The sequence below is a fragment of the Delphinus delphis genome, chromosome 16, assembly GCF_949987515.2.
Source record: "Delphinus delphis chromosome 16, mDelDel1.2, whole genome shotgun sequence".
Lineage (NCBI taxonomy): Eukaryota > Metazoa > Chordata > Mammalia > Artiodactyla > Delphinidae > Delphinus > Delphinus delphis.
The window spans coordinates 78,754,981-78,773,509 of NC_082698.1; the positions used below are offsets into that span (position 1 = coordinate 78,754,981).

Below are 18,529 nucleotides of genomic sequence, written 5' to 3' on the forward strand. Positions count from 1 at the left end.
AGATGCTCAAAATCTCTAATTATTAGAGAAATGCAAATCAAAACTACAATGAGGTTATCACCTCACAGCAATCAGAATGGCCATCATCAAAAAGTCTACAAGCAGTAGGGCTTCCCTGGTGGCACAGTGGTTGAGAGTCCGCCTGCCAATGCAGGGGACACGGGTTCGTGCCCCAGTCTGGAAAGATCCCACATGCCGCAGAGCGGCTAGGCCTGTGAGCCATGGCCGCTGAGCCTGCACGTCCGGAGCCTGTGCTCCGCAATGGGAGAGGCCACAACAGTGACAGGCCTGCGTACCACAAAAAAACAAAACAAAACAAAATCTACAAACAGTAAATATTGGACAGGGTATGAAGAGAAGGGAATCCCCCTACACTGTTGGTGGGAATGTAAATTGGTACAGCCACTATAGAGAACAGGATGGAGGTTCCTTAAAAAACTAAAAATAGAGGTATCATACAATCCAGCAATCCAACTCCTGGGCATATACCCAGAGAAAACCATAACTCGAAACGATACACGCACCCCAATGTCCACTGCAGCACTATTTACAACAGCTGAGACATGGATGAAATCTAAATATCCATCGACAGAGGAACGGATAAAGAGGATATGGTACATAAAGACAATGTAATATTACTCAGCCATAAAAAAAAAAGAAATAATGCCATTTGGAGCAACGTGGATGGACCTAGATAATAAGTGAAGTCAGACAGAGAAAGACAAATATCACATGATATCACTTACATGTGGAATCTAAAAAAAAAAAAAATGATACAAATGAACTTATTTACAAAACAGAAAAAGACTTACAGACTCTATAAACAAATTTATGGTTACCAGAGGGGAAGGCAGGGGGAGGGGTAAATTGGGAAGTTGGGATTAACATATACACACTACTATATATAAATAGATAATCAACAACGACCTACTCTATAGCACAGGGAACACTACTCAATATTCTGTTAACAGCTATATGGGAAAAGAATCTGAAAAAGAATAGATATATGTATATGTATAACTGAATCACTTTGCTGTACACCTGAAGTTAATACAACATTGTAAATCAACCATAATATAAAATAAAAAACTAAATTAAAAAAAAATAATGGTAGCTGACATGGGGAAGTTTAAACCCAGTGAGCCTAAACCAACAGTAGGTACAGATTCAGTTACCATGTTTCCTACTTGGTTTAGCCACCAAGGGATCAAAAAAGATGTTTGATGCACAACAGAAAAGGTGAAAACACTGGCATTTTGTGAATTAATTTTAGAAAAAAGTTTTCCAGCTTTACAGACAAGCAAAATCTAAGAGAATTCAGTACCACCAAACCAGCTCTACAACAAAAGCTAAAGTAACTTCTCTAAGTCGCAAACACAAGGCTACAAACACAAACCCAAAACAATTAAGAAAATGGTACCAGGAATATACATATTGATAATTACCTTAAACGTGAATGGATTACATGCTCCAATCAAAAGACACAGGCTTGCTGAATGGATACAAAAACAAGACCCATATATGTGCTGTCTACAAGAGGCCCACTTCAGACCTAGGGAAATGTACAGACTGAAAGCGAGGGGCTGGAAAAAGATATTCCATGCAAATGGAAATCAAAAGAAAGCTGGAGTACCAATACTCATATCAGATAAAGTAGACTTTAAAATACAGAATGTTACAAGAGACAAGGAAAGAAACTACATAATGATCAAGGGATCAATCCAAGAAGAAGATATAACAATTATAAATATATATGCACCCAACATAGGAGCACCTCAATACATAAGGCAACTGCTAACAGCTATAAAAGAGGAAATTGACATTAACACAATAATAGTCGGGGACTTTAACACCTCACACCAATGGACAGATTACACAAACAGAATTATTAATAAGGAAACATAAGCTTTAAATGACACAACAGACCAGACAGATTTAATTGATATTTATAGGACATTCCATCCAAAAACAGCAGATTACACTTTCTTCTCAAGTGCGCATGGAACATTCTCCAGAAGAGACCACATCTTGGATCACAAATCAGGCCTCAGTAAATTTAAGAAAGTTGAAATCATATCAAGCATCTCTTCTGACCACAATGCTATGTGATTAAAATTCAAGTACAGGGGAAAAAAACATAAAAAACACAAACACAGGGAGGCTAAACAATACATTACTAAATAACCAAGAGATCACTGAAGAAATCAAAGAGGAAATTTAAAAATACCTAGAGACAAATGACAATGAAAACACGACAACCCAAAACCTATGGCATACTGCAAAAGCAGTTCTAAGAGGGAAGTTTATATAGCAATACAAGCCTACGTCAAGAAACAAGAAAAATTTCAAATAAACAATCTAACCTTACACCTAAAGGAACTAGAGAAATAAGAAGAAACAAAACCCAAAGTTAGCAGAAGGAGAGAAATCATAAAGATCAGAGCAGAAATACATGAAATGGAAACAAAGAAGACAATAGCAAAGATCAATAAAATTAAAAGCTGGTTCCTTGAGAAGATAAAAAAAAATTGATAAACCATTAGCCAAACTCAAGAAAAAGAGGGAGAGGACTCAAATCAATAAAATTATAAATGAAAAAGGAGAAGCTACAACACATACCGCAGACATACAAATTATCCTAAGAGACTACTACAAGCAACTCTATACCAATAAAATGGACAACCTGGAAGAAATGGACAAATTCTTAGAAAGGTATAAACTTCCAAGCCTGAACCAGGAAGAAAGAGAAAATATGAACAGACCAATAACAAGTAATGAAATTGAAACTGTGATTAAAAATCTTCCAACAAACAAAAGTCCAGGACCAGATGGCTTCACAGGTGAATTCTATCAAACATTTAGAGAGGAGCTAACACTCATCCTCCTCAAACTCTTCCAAAAAACTGCAGAGGAAGGAACACTCCCAAACTCATTCTATGAGCCCACCATCACCCTGATACCTAATCCAGACAAAGACAGTACAAAAAATGAAAATTACAAACCAATATCACAGATGAAAATAGAGGCAAAAAGCCTCAACAAAATGCTAGCAAACCGAATCCAACAACACATTAAAAGGATCATACACCATGATCAAGTGGAATTTATCCCAGGGATGCAAGGATTTTTCAATATACACAAATCAATGTGATACACCATATTAACAAATTGAAGGAGAAAAACCATATGATCATCTCAACAGATGCAGAAAAAGCTTTTGACAAAATTCAACACCCATTTATGATAAAAACTCTCTAGAAGGTGGACAAAGAGGGAACCTACCTCAACATAATAAAGGCCATATATGACGAACCCACAGCAAACATCATTCTCAATGGTGAAAAACTGGAAGCATTTCCTCTAAGATCAGGAACGAGACAAGGATGTCCACTCTCACCACTATTATTCAACATAGTTTTGGAAGTCCTAGCCACGGCAATCAGAGAAGAAAAAGAAACCAAAAGAATATAAATTGGAAAAGAAGAAGTTAAACTGTCATTGTTTGCAGATGACATGATACTATACATAGAGAATCCTAAAAATGCCACCAGAAAACTACTAGAGCTAATCAAAGAATTTGGTAAAGTTGCAGGATACAAAATTAATGCACAGAAATCTCTTGCATTCCTATACACTAATGATGAAAAATCTGATAGACAAATTAAGGAAACACTCCCATTTACCACTGCAACAAAAAGAATAAAATACCTAGGAATAAACCTACCTAAGGAGACAAAAGACCTGTATGCAGAAAACTATAAAACACTGATGAAAGAAATTAAAGATGATAGAAACATGTGGAGAGATATACCATGTTCTTGGATTGGAAGAATCAATATTGTGAAAATGACTCTACTACCCAAAGTAATCTACAGATTCAGCGCAATCCCTATCAAATTACCAATGGCATTTTTTACAAAACTAGAACAAAAAAATCTTAAAATTTGTATGGAGACACAAAGGACCCCGAATAGCCAAAGAATTCTTGAAGGATAAAAACAGAGCTGGAGGAATCAGACTCCATGACTTCAGACTACACTACAAAGCTACAGTCATCAAAACAATATAGTACTGGTACAAAAACAGAAATACAGATCAATGGAACAGGATAGAAAGCCCAGAGATAAACCCACACTCCTATGGTCAACTAATCTATGACAAAGGAGGCAAATATATACAATGGAGAAAAGACAGTCTCTTCAATAAGTGGCGCAGGGAAAACGGGACAGCTACATGTAAAAGAATGAAATGAGAACACTCTCTAACACCATACACAAAAATAAACTTAAAATGGATTAGAGACCTGAGTATAAGACTGGACACTATAAAACTCTTAGAGGAAAACATAGGAAGAACACTCTTTGACATAAATCACAGCAAGATCTTTTTTGATCCACCCCCTAGAACAATGGAAATAAAAACAAAAATAAACAAATGGGACCTAATGAAACTTAAAAGCTTTTGCAAATCAAAGGCAACTACAAACAAGATGAAAAGATAACCCTAAGAATGGGAGAAAATATTTGTAAACAAATCAATGGACAAAGGATTAATATCCAAAATATATAAACAGCCCATGCAGCTCAATATGAAAAAAACAAACAACCCAATCCAAAATGGTCGGAAGATCTAAACAGACATTTCTCCAAAGAAGACATACAGATGGCCAACAGGTACATGAAAAGCTGCTCAAAATCACTAATTATTAGGGAAATGGAAATCAAAACTACAATGAGGTATTACCTCACACCAGTTAGAATGGGCATCATCAGAAAACCTACAAACAACAAATGTTGGAGAGGGTGTGGAGAAAAGGGAACTCCCTTGCACTGTTGGTGTGAATGTAAACTGATACAGCCACTATGGAGAACAGTATGGAGGTTCCTTAAAATACTACAAATAAAATTACCATATAACCCAGCACTCCCACTACTGGGCATATACCCAGACGAAACCACAATTCAAAATGACACATGCATCCCAATGTTCATTGCAGCACTATTTACAATAGCCAGGTCATGGAAGCAACCTAAATGTCTATCAACAGACGAACAGATAAACAAGATGTGGTACATACATACAATGGAATATTACTCAGCCATAAAAAGGAATGAAACTGGGTCATTTGTAGAGACATGGATGGATACAGAGACTGTCATACGGAGTGAAGTAAGTCAAAAAGAGAAAAACAAATATCGTATATTAACGCATATATGTGGAACCTGGAAAATGGTACAGATGAACTGGTTTGCAGGGCAGAAATAGAGACACAGTTGTAGAGAACAAACATATGGACACCAAAGGGGGAAAGGGGGGGTGGGATGAATTAGGAGATTGGGATTGACATATATACACTAATATGTATAAAATGGGTAACTAATAAGAACCTGCTGTATTAAAAAAAATAAAATTCAAAAAAAAGTTTTCCAATATGTATTCTGTTATCTTTCTAAATGTATTTTGCTTAATCTTTCCTGATATTTGTTCTAAATTGTACCAAAATAATTGGCATGAGGTCTGAATTATCATTCACAGATTGACAACTATCCAGTAGAAAACTCAACATCAAGAAGAAACAGGGGCTTCCCTGGTGGCGCAGTGGTTGAGAGTCCGCCTGCCGATGCAGGAGACACTGGTTCGAGCCCCGGTCTGGGAAGATCCCACATGCCGCGGAGCGGGTGGGCCTGTGAGCCATGGCCACCGAGCCTGCGCATCCGGAGCCTGTGCTCCGCAATGGGAGAGGCCACAACAGTGAGAGGCCCGCGTACCGGAAAAAAAAAAAACAAGAAGAAACAGGCTTCACTGAGATTAGGAACTGTAGTCAGTAATCCTGGCTCAGGAACTTACAAGCAGTGAATCCGGACATTCGTCAACATTTCTCTGTCATGAAGAACGTAAGGAGGTAGAAGACATGCACTTATAAGGAAATCAGAGTTTAATTAGAAGAGATAACTACCAGCAAACAATTAAGACCTATAATTAGTAATGTAAGGATCCAATTCAGTGATGAAGAAGAAACAGGTGGGTTAAGAGTGAGGAGGACTCCATGTGGAAACCATTCCCTGGTTAAGCTGACAGAAATGAGCAGCAGAAATCAAGAGAACAAGCTTTCCAGGTAGGGAAATGTAAGAGGGTTTCACTGACGTTTTGGAGGTTCATGATGGGAGACTAAAGAAAGTGAAAATGTAAGGGCAAAACATGTCATTTGCTTTTAAATGACCACCTAAAGTGTAACAACTTCTGAGTATTTAATAGTGCAATTTTAAAGAATCCTAGCTGCCGTCCTTTTTAAAAAGAAATTTAATTGTCATAAAATACACATTCCATAAAATTTATCACCTTAACCATTTTTTTTTTTTTTAGCGGTATGCAGGCCTCTCACTGTTGTGGCCTCTCCCGTGGCGGAGCACAGGCTCCGGACACACAGGTTCAGCGGCCATGGTTCACGGGCCCAGCCGCTCCGCGGCACGTGGGATCCTCCCGGACCTGGGCACGAACCGGCGTCCCCTGCATCGGCAGGCGGACTCTCAACCACTGCGCCACCGGGGAAGCCCCACCTTAACCATTTTGAAGTGTACAGTTCAGTGGCATTGGATACATTCACACTGTTGTGCAATCAATCACCAAAACTTTTCCGCCTTGCAAAACGGAAAGTCTCTACCCATGAAACAACTCCCCATAGACTCCTCTCCCAGACCCCACCTTCCATTTCTATTAACCTGACTGCTCCAAATATCTCACAGAAGTGGAAGCACACAGTATTTCTCTTTGGTGACCGGCTTACTTCACTTAACCTAATGTCCTGTTGTCCTCCATGCACGTCATAGCTAATGTCAAAGCCTGTGTCCAAGTTCTACTACATCCTCACAGTAATTCCTTGGCCCTCACACACTGAATTGTCTCATTTTAAGCAGTTCCTCCAGAAAGCCTTAGGCTTTCTGAAGAGGCTGTAGACATGTCTTCTCTCTCGAACACCAATGACTGAAATCCACACCAAACGCACAATTTTTATGATACAACTATATGAAACAGAAATAATAAAATTAATGAGCCAATCAGTGCCTTTTCTCTACACACTTTCAAATACCACCAAATATTCCCAAATCACTCCTCCACAAATTCATTCCAGCTGCTCCTAATAACCAGCAAACTGTTAAATTCCCTCTTTTCTGGTAGCCTCTACCTATTTTATATTCACTTCACACTTAATAATGTCTATCATATTATTTTCTAATGGACTCTTTTGCACATTTCCCAGCAAAATGCTAAGGTAGGGTAAGTATCACATACTTCTTAAAAAATAAACTTTGGAATGCTAAGTATACAGTAAATATTCTATTAAGCTGTATCACAAATTTACTTTAATAAACCAAAAAGGAAAAAAATCAAAACCACCAGAAAATAGTAACAACTACTAGTTTTATTGTTGAACGTTTACATCTTATGAAAATAAGTACTGAGATGATCCAGGAGGCCTGTTAAAATCAGTAGCTCACAGGTAAAGACAATATTGTTCTGCAAGGTTAAGATTCTGATTAGATAAATTAAAAGGTTAACCACTATAAGGACAGAAGTAACGTATATATAGTAACATATCTTCCAAACAAGTAGAAGAGAAAAAGTGAAGAGAGAAAACAAGACAAAACCTCAATTCAAAAAAAGGCAAGAAAAGAGAAAGAAAAAGCACAGAAAGTACAAAGTACCAGATGGCAAAAAAAAAAAAAAAGGCCAAATCCATTTTTTCAACAATTATATTATGGAGAGCCCACTAAAAGCCAAATATCGTTTTAGGCACTAGGGATACAGCTGTACACAAAACACAGAAAAATAGCTGCTCTCATGAAACTTCTATCCTAGTGGGGTAAACAGTAATGAACCAGAAAAATGAATAAATCACATGGCACGTCATATCGTAATAAGTACAAGGGCAACGAGTACAACGGAAATATAAGGGAAGGCTATGTCAGGGAAGACCTCACTGAGAAGGTAATATTCAAACAAAACAAAACAAAACAAAAACAGGAGGGAGGTAAGGGATTAAACCATGTGGACATTTTGACAAAGGAACTGCAAGTGTAAACATCCTGAGGTTAGGATGTGCCCGAGGCAACAACATAGAGCAAAGAGGGAGAGTAGCCAGAGATGAGATCAGAGGGAAAGCAAGGGCCAGGTCATACAGAACCTTGACCGCCACTCTGAAGAATCTGGCTTTTAATCTGAGTGAAATGGGTAGTCCATGGAGGATTTTTTGAGAGGAGGGAGATAATCTGATTTAAAAAAAAAAAAAAGAATCACTCTACATGCGATGGAAAGACTGAAAAAAGAAAAAGCAGACTATTTTAGTGGCTACTGCAGAAATCCAGGTGAGAGATGGCTGTAATTTGAATAAGGGAAGGTGCTGAGAAGGGCTTGGGACTCTGCATAGATTCTGAAGGCCGAGTTCTTGCATCTGCTGATAGGTTACATGTGTGGTGAGAAAGAAATGGGTCAAGGATGATGCCGAAGGTTTTACAGGCCTCAACAAATATCTCAGTAATGACAGTGAATATAAGTACAGTCAGCCTGCCAGTCAAAAGACAGAGACTGTCCGCTTGGTTTAAAAAAAAAAAAATTCCCCAACAATATGCTAGTTACAAAAGCATACGTAAAGGGACTTCCCTGGTGGCACAGTGGTTAAGAATCCACCTATCAATGCAGGGGACACGGGTTCGAGCCCAGGTGCGGGAAGATCCCACATGCCGCGGAGCAACTAAGACCCGTGCGCCACAACTACTGAACCTGCGCTCTAGAGCCCGCGAGCCACAACTACTGAGCCCGCGTGCCGCAACTACTGAAGCCCGCGAGCCTAGAGCCCGTGCTCCGCAACAAGAGAAGCCACCGCAATGAGAAGCCCGCGCACCGCAAAGAGTAGCCCCCGCTCGCAGCAACTAGAGAAAGCCCGCGCGCAGCAACAAAGACCCAACGCAGCCAAAAAAAAAAGAAAAAAATTATTTACATATTTACCAAAAAACCGCTAAAAAGATGAAAACAGTTGAGCCAAGTATCAAATGACAGTGACCATGGATATATTAACTTCAGACAAAAGAGAAGTCTGTTCTCACCCACAACCTAGAATAGTCCCCGGTTGGTAGTGAGTAATATGTAAAACCTGTAAACGTTCTCCACCTACTTAACCTTATTTCTCCTGCATCACAAATGTTAAAGGATTTGGATGGTCAGGGTTGTTTCTCTAACCTGACACCAAGTCGTTGGTCGCCTGTGCCAGTTTCACCTCTTGCAGAGTGACAAGTCAGTATGACTTTTCTGTGAAGTTCAGTGCGGGGCCACCACTCCCGCTCGCCCGCCACGGGCTCCGGCCCGGGACCCCACTCGCCCCCACGAACGCCTCCTCTGCACCCGGCGCAGCTGGGTTCGCTCAAAGCCCCAGGAAGCAGGCAACGCCCGGCCACTTGGGAAGTTTCTAAAGGGAAAACAGACCGAGAGCCTCGCAGGCGTGCACTGGTCACGAGCCAGCCAAGAACGCACGGCTCCCTCCGCTCCCCTGACCCCGAAGAAGCTCACCTATCCGCGGTCCGCCAGGGTGGTCTGAGCTGCTGCCCCCACCTCGCGTCTTGCCGCAGAGCAGCTTCCGGCTGTGGACGGAAGTGCTCCTTTAGGAAGACAGGAAGTCCCGCCTCCTCGGGAAGGAGCGGCGGCAGCTGGAGCTCTGCGGCGATTATCAGCGAGCGTCTGGGGAGCCGAAAGTGTGGTCAGACCGCCCAAACCCAGCGGAGCTCGCCGCTCCTGTGCTGCTCCAGCGAGTCCCCGGAACCCGGGATGACAGAACGACGCATGGGACGCGCAGGTTCCAGTTTACTTGTTATCACGGAAGCGAGTTACAAGTCCTGTATGAGATTCAGTTCCACGTTCATTGACAATCTACCACGGAGGAAGCCTGTGGTGGTCACAGAGAAGAGTGTAGGGTTGATTCCACAAAAACTAGGGGAAGAAAATTAACTCGATGAATCGCAAAGCAGGATGAAAGTAAATGCAGTAATAGAAAAAGCAAATTCCGTAGGCATGTTAATTTCTAAGAGTTTTCTCGTATCTCAAGAGTTGTGAGGATGAAATGGGATGATGCATAAATAAACGTTTAGCCGTGGAGCCTGGTACATGATTAAAGCATATAATACCCATAGTATTGTTATCGTTGGTGAAAATAAAAGAGGCCTTTAACCCAACCAAAGGGAAATTAAATAACACTTCAGGGAGGTAGCCTTCAAGCTGAATGTTAAATTTAAGAATTTCAGCACATAGAGATACCCATTATGAAGCTGTAAAAACTGCTTTTGTTGATTAATGAAACGGCATAGGCTAAAAAAACTTGTTCCAAAAAACAAACTTCCAGAAGCTTTATTGTTTGAAATCATATGAGTAATAATGGAATATCCCAAGTCTGCCTGGCAGAGCTGAGTCTTGGGGATAATTTTGACACTTTGCCAGCCCAGGCATAGTGCTTCAAATAAGAAATTTTCAGATATAACATTCCACATTTATTTTAACTTTATGGTTTTCAACGCTACATGACCTTGGAGTCGGCTTCACAACTCAGGCCTGAGCCTGCTTAATTCTTATCTATTAATACACTCCACCAAATCCTATGCTATGTCTGCCTCTTCCTTTTTGTTTTTTTTTTCTTCCAGTTAGACTCCCCCAGTTCCTTTGGTGGGTGGTTTTCCTTGTTCAGCAACTTAATAAATTTTGTTAGACTACAGGTTTGACTCAGATGGCTTTATCAGATGGGATTTATCACTATTTATTTTGATCAAGCCTCCTGTACTCATTAAGGTTGGAGGACAACTTTGGCCCCAACTTAGACAAAAACTGAAGCAGAATAAAGGTAGGTTATTTACTGACATTCAGCTGTGTCCTGAGAAGAGCTGTGCACTTTCTAACTGGAGAGTTTTAAATTATCTTTCGGCAGAGAATGGCCACACTTCTTGAAGATTATTGGCATCCACCAAATTCAGACCAGCCCCACAACAGATATAGGAAGCATGCACCTTCCTTTTCTTTGTAAAATATTTTCCTGTCTCCACTGAGTTGTGACAGTACTTGCCTGGTTTTGCCTAGAGTGAAAGAATGATCCCTCTCTGCCTTCTGTCCTTTCCTCGAGACATTGTACTGCTGCCTCAACCATGTTATCTCCTTGAAGTGCTTTCTCTGCTAAAGTTTTTCCCTAAAAGAGCTCTATACACCCTGTCTCTCATTCCTCACCCTCCTCTCACTTTAATCTTTTTCAGCCTGACCTTCTGGCTTCTGTCTTCCCTCCAGTTTTTCCACAATTATCTTTCAAATATCACCACTGACTTCAGATCACCAAGATGGTTTCTTAGTCCTCATATCCCTTGATTTCTCAATAGCATAGGTTGATAGGGTTACTTATCCCCCTTTGTTGTAAAGATCATATTTAAAGCACTGTCTCAAAAAAGTGCAAACTTAAAATATCAAGTATTTGTAATGCAATTCATTTTAAGTCTCGTCTTTCATGCATCAGGTAAATAAGAGCCAGCTCTGCAGCAAACACTATTTTTAGGCACTGGAGACCTAGCAGAGAAAAAGAGATGCAATGTTCCAGTTCTGGATAAATGTGTATCTTAATGGTATGAGACAGATGATATATAAATAAAATGAATAAGATAATTTCAGATTATATGAGGTGCACTAAAGGAAACAGATGGTTCTGTGATATGTTACAAACTGAAAGTAGGAAGTAAGGGGAGGATAACTTTCAAGGTGACATTTGAACTGACAGCTGCAAGATAAGAAGGATCAAGCAATGTAAAAAAAAGAAAACAGAACTGGAGGAAGATCTTTCTAGTTCTATAGGTAAACAGGAGTGGGAAGCAGGGCTGAGGGAGGATTAAGAGGGTCACTTACGGTGAATTCCCTGGCGATCTGTGGTTAGGACTTGGTGCTTTCACTGCCAAGGGGCCTGGGTTCCATCCCTGGTTGGTGAGCTAAGATCAGCAAGACGAGTGGCCAAAAAAAAAAAAAAAAAGAGGGGTCACTTATGAGCTATTGTAGTCATTTCTTCTGGGGCACAAAAGGAAATAGTGGCTTAAACCAGAGAGGTTGGAGCAAAACTGGAAGACTGTGGGGTCACCGCTGCTGAGAAGTCAAGCTAGATGAGAAGACCGCTAGATTTCACAAAATAAATGTCAGTGTCGCTGACAAGAGCAGTTTTGGTAGAGTAGCAGCCTCAGAAGCCACACTACAGTGAGCTGAAGTGGAAAGGAGGTTGAGGGAGCACAACTAAATGACTCTTCAAAGAAGAGACCTTCTAATTGCCATACTGATTGAACACTTTTCAGTCAATATCCTATTGGGTATCTCTACTGCATTATACTTGAATGGTTCACTCCTTGAAACCACATGCTTTCTTTCCAGTGATTATTTTTTGGTTTTGTTTTTCTTTTCATTTCTTTTTCTTTTCTTTGTTGTGGTCGTTTTCATTGACCGGGAGTTAAAAAATAACTTTGGAAATCTGATGACAGCTATCCACATACATGCAAATTTCACATATAATTTCAGGGAGCTAATTAACCTTTGAAGGCAGTTAATGGGCCCAAGAGAAGTCCATGGATCACAGATTAAGAACCTCCTGTCTTTTTAATTAGCTGGTCTCTTCCTTCGTGGTTTCCTTATTCCTTTAATTGTTCCCTCCTTGATAACTGCTCTTCTTGGGCTACATCCTCTCTCAGTGACTACATCTACTTTCTTGATTTTTGTCACTGGGACCATGACACCTATTTTACTTTTTAAAAAAAATTTGTTTTATTGAAGTAAGGTTGATTTATAATGTTACGTTAATTTCTGCTGTACAGCAAAGTGATTCAGTTATACATATGCGTACATCCTTTTTCATATTCTTTTCCATTATGGTTTATCACAGGATATTTAATATAGTTCCCTGTGCTGTAGGACCTTATTGTTTATCCATTCTCTTTTTAAAAAAATATATTTATTCATTTATTTTTGGCTGTGTTGGGTCTTCATTGCTGCACGTGGGGTTTTCTTTAGTTGCAGCAAGTGGGGGCTACTCTTCATTGCGGTGCGCGGGTCTCTCACTGTGGTGGCTTCTCTTGCTGCGGAGCACAAGGGCTCTAGGTGCGTGGGCTTCAGTAGCTGTGGCACGCAGGCTTAGTAGTTGTGGCTCGTGGGCTCTACAGCGCAGGCTCTGTAGTTGTGGCGCACAGGCTTAGTTGCTCTGTGGCATGTGGGATCTTCCTGGAGCAGGGATCAAACCCGTGTCCCCCGCATTGGCAGGTGGATTCTTAACCACTATGCCACCAGGGAAATCCTGTTTATCCATTCTGTGTATAATAGTTTGCATGTGCTAATCCCAGACTCCCAATCCAGTCCTCCCCGATCCCCCGCCTTTGGCAACCACAAGTCTGTTCTCTATGTCTGTGAATCTGTTCTGTAGAAAAGTTCATTTGTGTCATTTTATATTCCACATATAAGTGATATCATATGGTATTTGTCTTTCTCTTTCTGACTTACTTCACTTAGTATGATAGTCTCTAGGTCCATTCATGTTGCTGCAAATCCATGTTTCATTCTTTTTATGGCTGAGTAGTATTCCATTGTGTATACATACCATATCTTCTTTGTTCATTCATCTGTCAATTGATGCTTAGGTTGCTTCCATGTCTTGGCTATTGTAAATAGTGCTGCTATGAGCATTGGGTGCATGTATCTTTTTTGTTTGTTTTGGGTTTTTTTGGCTGCACTGCATGGCTTATGGGATCTTAGTTCCCTGACCAGGGATTGAACCTGGGCTAAGGCAGTGAAAGTGCTGAGTCTTAACCACTGTTTGCCAGGGAATTCCCAACTATTTTTAGTTTTTTGAGGAACCTCCATACTGTTCTCCATATTGGCTGCACCAATTTACATTCCCACCAACAGTGCAGGACGGTTCCCCTTTCTCCACACCCCCTCCAGCATTTGTTATTTGTAGACTTTAATGATGGCCATCCTGACTGGTGTGAGGTGGTACCTGACTGTAGTTTTGATTTGCATTTCTCTAATAATTAGAGATGTTGAACATCTTTTCATGTGCCTGCTGGCCATCTCTGTGCACGATGCCTACTTTAGTACACAAGCCCTTTGGAGTTGTAGGGTAACGTAAAAGAAAATCAAGATCAGTTAAACCCATTCAATTTCTGGAGATTTATTTGATTTCACAGTGTTTTACTGGACACCACAGGAGTTGAGGCTATGAATAATTGTTCATAAGGACATCCTGAAAAACATTTATATAAGAAAAAAAATCAAAAGCTAATTCTTTTACTGTAACATTTTACAGTCTTCTTCCTATCTGTCCTCCTCACAGCTCCATCCCAAGGAGGAGTCAGCCTTCCACGGGGGACTTCACAGTGGCAGAGGTTTATCATACCAAGTTCTCTCCAGCCTGCTTCTAAGGAACTTTTGGTACCTTCTGATGTGCAACTTTTCATCTTGGCATGTGGTTGTGAAGGTTAATTTTATGTGTCAACTTGGCTAGGCCGTTGTACCCAGAGACTTGGTCAACACCAGTCTCAGTGTTGCTGTGAAGGTATGTTTTAGATGAGATCAACATTTAAATCAGCAGACTTTGAGTCAAGCAGATTGCCCTCCATTATGTGGGTGAGCCTCACCCAACTGGCTGAAGGCCTTAAGTGACACAGACTAAGACCCCCCGAGGAGGAGAGAATTCTGTTTTTCCTGAAACACATGGCCATGCAACATGGGGATAATATCAAAAAGGTTCTTTTCATGAAGTAGAAGTGCGGGATGACTGTTAGGAAGATAAACAAGAACAGCGGCCATAGATTCCATTCCATATCCCCTCAGATCTCTCCAGTGACACTACTTACAGATTGTGGTTTGTCTTATTTTGTTTTAAGGTGTTCTCTGTTTTTTCTGTTCCCTCTAATTTGAGTTTTTCTATATTTTTCTTGTTTCATTTTGGTTTTGCTTTTTTTTTTTTACCTTGGTCTTTCTCTGTCATACTGCAGGTATTCTATAAATGTGTGGGAGTTTCTGGTTGTCCATTTGTGTTTCAGACAGAATGAGGCATGAGAAATCCTAAATGGGAGCTAATGGGAGCTCAGCTTATGCAAGCAGGGCTGGCTGGCTGGCTGGTTAAGTTTCAGTGTCATGTGATTGGGAAGGGAGCAGCCATGATGCTCCAGGAAGGCTCCCTGATGCCAGAACAGAAGAATGTAGCTCTTTGACACAATACCTTTCCTATTTGCTCAAATTCTTCCCAGAAACTCACTTCTACTTCTCTAAAAAGATGTCTTACTCTTCTGCTTGAGGATAAAATATCTGGCAGTGATGATTTAGTTTGCCCATTGGGGTTTAAGAAAGAGGTAGCGTGGGGAGATGTACACTTCCATTTACAGACTATCAATTAATTTCTGTTTTCATCCACATTTATCTCTCCAGTCCTCTTTGTTGACAAGTAGAGAGCTGTTCCAGTTCGTTTCCTATTACCACAAACTTACTGGCTTAAACAACATATATTTATTATATAGAGTTCTGTAGAAGTCCAACACTTCTCAAGGTATCAGCAGGGCTGTGTTCCCTTCTGGAGACTCCAGGGCAGAATCCGTTTCCTTGTCTTTGTAGTTTCTAGAAGCCACCTGCATTCTGTGGCTTGTGGCCCCCTTCCTCCATGTTTAAAGGCAGAAACAGTGGGTTGAGTCCATCTCATCACACCACTCTGACTTTGGTTCCAATGTCACATCTCATTCTGACTCTCCCCTTCTGCCTCCTTCTTCTCCTTTGAGGAAGCTTGTAGTTACAGGTGGGTCCACTTGGATAATGCAGGATAATCTCCCTATTCTGAGATCATCAATGAGCAACCATAATTTCTCTTCACCCTTAATTCCCCTTTCCCATGTAATCTAATCTGTTCACCAGCTCCGAGGATGAGGACGTGGGCATCGCTGGGGCTCCATTATTCTGCCAAGTACTTTCAGTTCTCCTGAGCCTGCTGGGTCCCGTTTCAGCCACAGCCCCTTCTCTACATAGCCTTAGCTCTGGCCATATCCCCACTGCTTACATCAATCAGTAGTCTTTCTGCTTTCTGTAGTCCAGACATTTTTTGGAATTTCTCATCCACTAACAAAGCCCTTCCAACTCTCAAGGTTATTTTGATATTTTAGCCTTTTTATTCTTTTTCTTTCCTTTTAGTATTCTCTCAAGAGAGAGAAAAGACAAACACGTACTCAGTCCAGCATCTTGAAAGGACGAATGTTCTTTTTTCACTCCCTTCCTGCAGGGCTAGCAGAAAATTTAATCTCAGTCAGTGTTAGGGCCTCCTTACCTCTCAACTGCAGGCATCAGACTCCATTGGCAGGTTTATTATTGAAGCCAACAGTGATCCCTCAAAGCCTGGCACTTTTCTCCTTCCCTGTCCCAGGAAGAGAACGGGAAGGTTACTGTCTAGTCCATCCTCCATGAAGTCTTGCTCACCTCCTACAGTACTACCAACAGCCATGGGAACTTCTGGCTTTTGTTCCTTCCCAGGAATCTCTCCTCTTTCCTCTGTTCTGTTTGCCCTTAAAGTCACTGCTCCTTTTCTCTGTGTCTCCCTTCCAGTACACCTAGCCTGATCTCTTCAACAGGCTCAGGTTGTAGGAAAATTAATTCAGAAAGGAAGTGTTTTACAAGAGCCTTCTTTTAGCTTTATCATCATAATACTTCCCTGAGGCAAGAAAGTACAAAATGGACTGGGTACCTTTCTGTAACTAAAGATGGAAAAAACAGAGGGAAAAGAACACGAATATCTAAAAATTATCTTGCTACTATATATTGTACGTATAGCATACAGATAGTTTTGCTGCATTAAGTCACTGAACTGTGACTTAATCAATTCATATTGATGAACATTTGTTACTTTTTTTCTATTACAAATAATGCTGCAGGGACTTCCTGGTGGTTCAGTGGAGATCCCACATGCCTCCCGGCCAAAAAACCAAAACATAAAACAAAAGCAATATTGTAACAAATTCAATAAAGATTTTAAAAATGGTCCACATCAAAAAAAAAAATCTTAGAAAAAAACAAATACTGCTGCAATGAATATACTTTTATGTACATTTCTGTACAACTAAGGGAGTATATCTTAAGAATATACTCCCTCTTCAAAATGTAAAACAAAGGTACCATATGACTCATCTAGGTATTTAACTTTCTTAGTTGGCTTGGGCTGCTGTAATAAAATACCACAAATCAAGTGGTTTATACAACAGAAATTTATTTGCTTACAGTACTGGAGGCTAGAAGTCCAAGATTAAGGTGCCAGCTGACTGGATTCCTGGTGAGGGCTGTCTTCCTGGTTTGCAAGTGGCCACCTTCTTACTGTGTCCTCACATGGTGTAAAGAGAGAAAAGGGCTCTCTTGGGTCTTTTTTTTTTTTTTTTGGCCGCATGGCACATGGGATCCTAATTCCCCAACCAGGGATTGAACCTGTGCCCCTGCATTGGAAGCGCAGAGTCTCAACCACTGGACCTCCAGGGAAGTTCCCTTGGGTCTCTTCTTGTAAGGAAATCAGATTCCCACCCTTATGACCTCATTTAACCTTAATTACTTCCATAAAGATCCATCTCCAAATACAGAGATACTGGAGGTTGAGGCGTCAACATATAAATTTTGGAGGGACACAAATGTTCAGTCCATAATATTACCCAAGACAAATGAAAATATATAGCCACAGAAAAACCTGGACACAAATGTTCATAGCAGCATTATTCATAAAAGCCAAAAAGTAGGAACAATCCAAATGTCCATCAACCAATGAATGGATAAACAAAATGTGGTATTTTCATATACTGGACTATTATTCAGACTTAAAAATTATTGAAGTTATGATATAAGTAGTATGGATGAACCTTGAAAACATTATGCTAAGTGAAAGAAGCCAGTCACAAAAGGCCACGTAGTATATGATTCCACTTATATGAAACAACCAGAATAGGCAAGTCTATAAATACAGAGAGTAGCTTAGTGACTGTCTCAGGTGGGGGTTAGGGGTGGAGTGGGGGCAATGGGAGTGAGTGCTAATAGTGATGGTGGTTTCTTTCAGGGGAAGCAAAAATGTTATCAAATTAGATTGTGGTGATGATTGCATAACCCCATGAATATACTAAAACCCACTGAATTGTATCCTTTAAAAGAATTATGTGGTGTGTGAATCAATAAAGCTGTTTCTAAAAAATTATATATAAGTATAAATATATATACGTATATATGTGTGTATATATAAGATGAGAAGCAGATTACACGGAGCTTTGACTGTGAAGCTAAAGTGTTTGTCCTAAAAGGAAACGATTTATGAATAGAGGCATAAAGTGAAAGCAAATTCATTAAGATTAGTTTGGCAGTTCTGTGCAACATGGGCTGAAGGAAGAGAAGGGATTCCAGTAAAACAAGTTAGGTGGCGTTAATTATCCATATGATACTATGATGATACTCCAAGGCAGGAGGAAATGATTGG

At 40.3% G+C, this 18,529-nt stretch overlaps 1 protein-coding gene across 4 annotated transcripts in view; it reads right to left on the bottom strand.

Moving 5' to 3' along the window:
• TBCE (tubulin folding cofactor E) overlaps positions 1-18,529 on the bottom strand; it is a 124,734-nt gene that overhangs the window by 100,903 nt on the left and 5,302 nt on the right. The window contains exons 3-5 of one of the 4 annotated variants that reach the window (XM_060035030.1): positions 16,358-16,444; positions 11,920-11,999; positions 9,562-9,934 (exon numbers count right to left, since the gene is read on the bottom strand). The gene's annotated coding sequence lies outside the window, so the exon portion shown is untranslated. Of the gene's footprint in view, positions 1-9,561; positions 9,979-11,919; positions 12,000-16,357; positions 16,445-18,529 lie in introns of those variants that run through there. The other 3 variants (XM_060035029.1, XR_009522485.1, XR_009522486.1) reach the window with 3 other exon arrangements.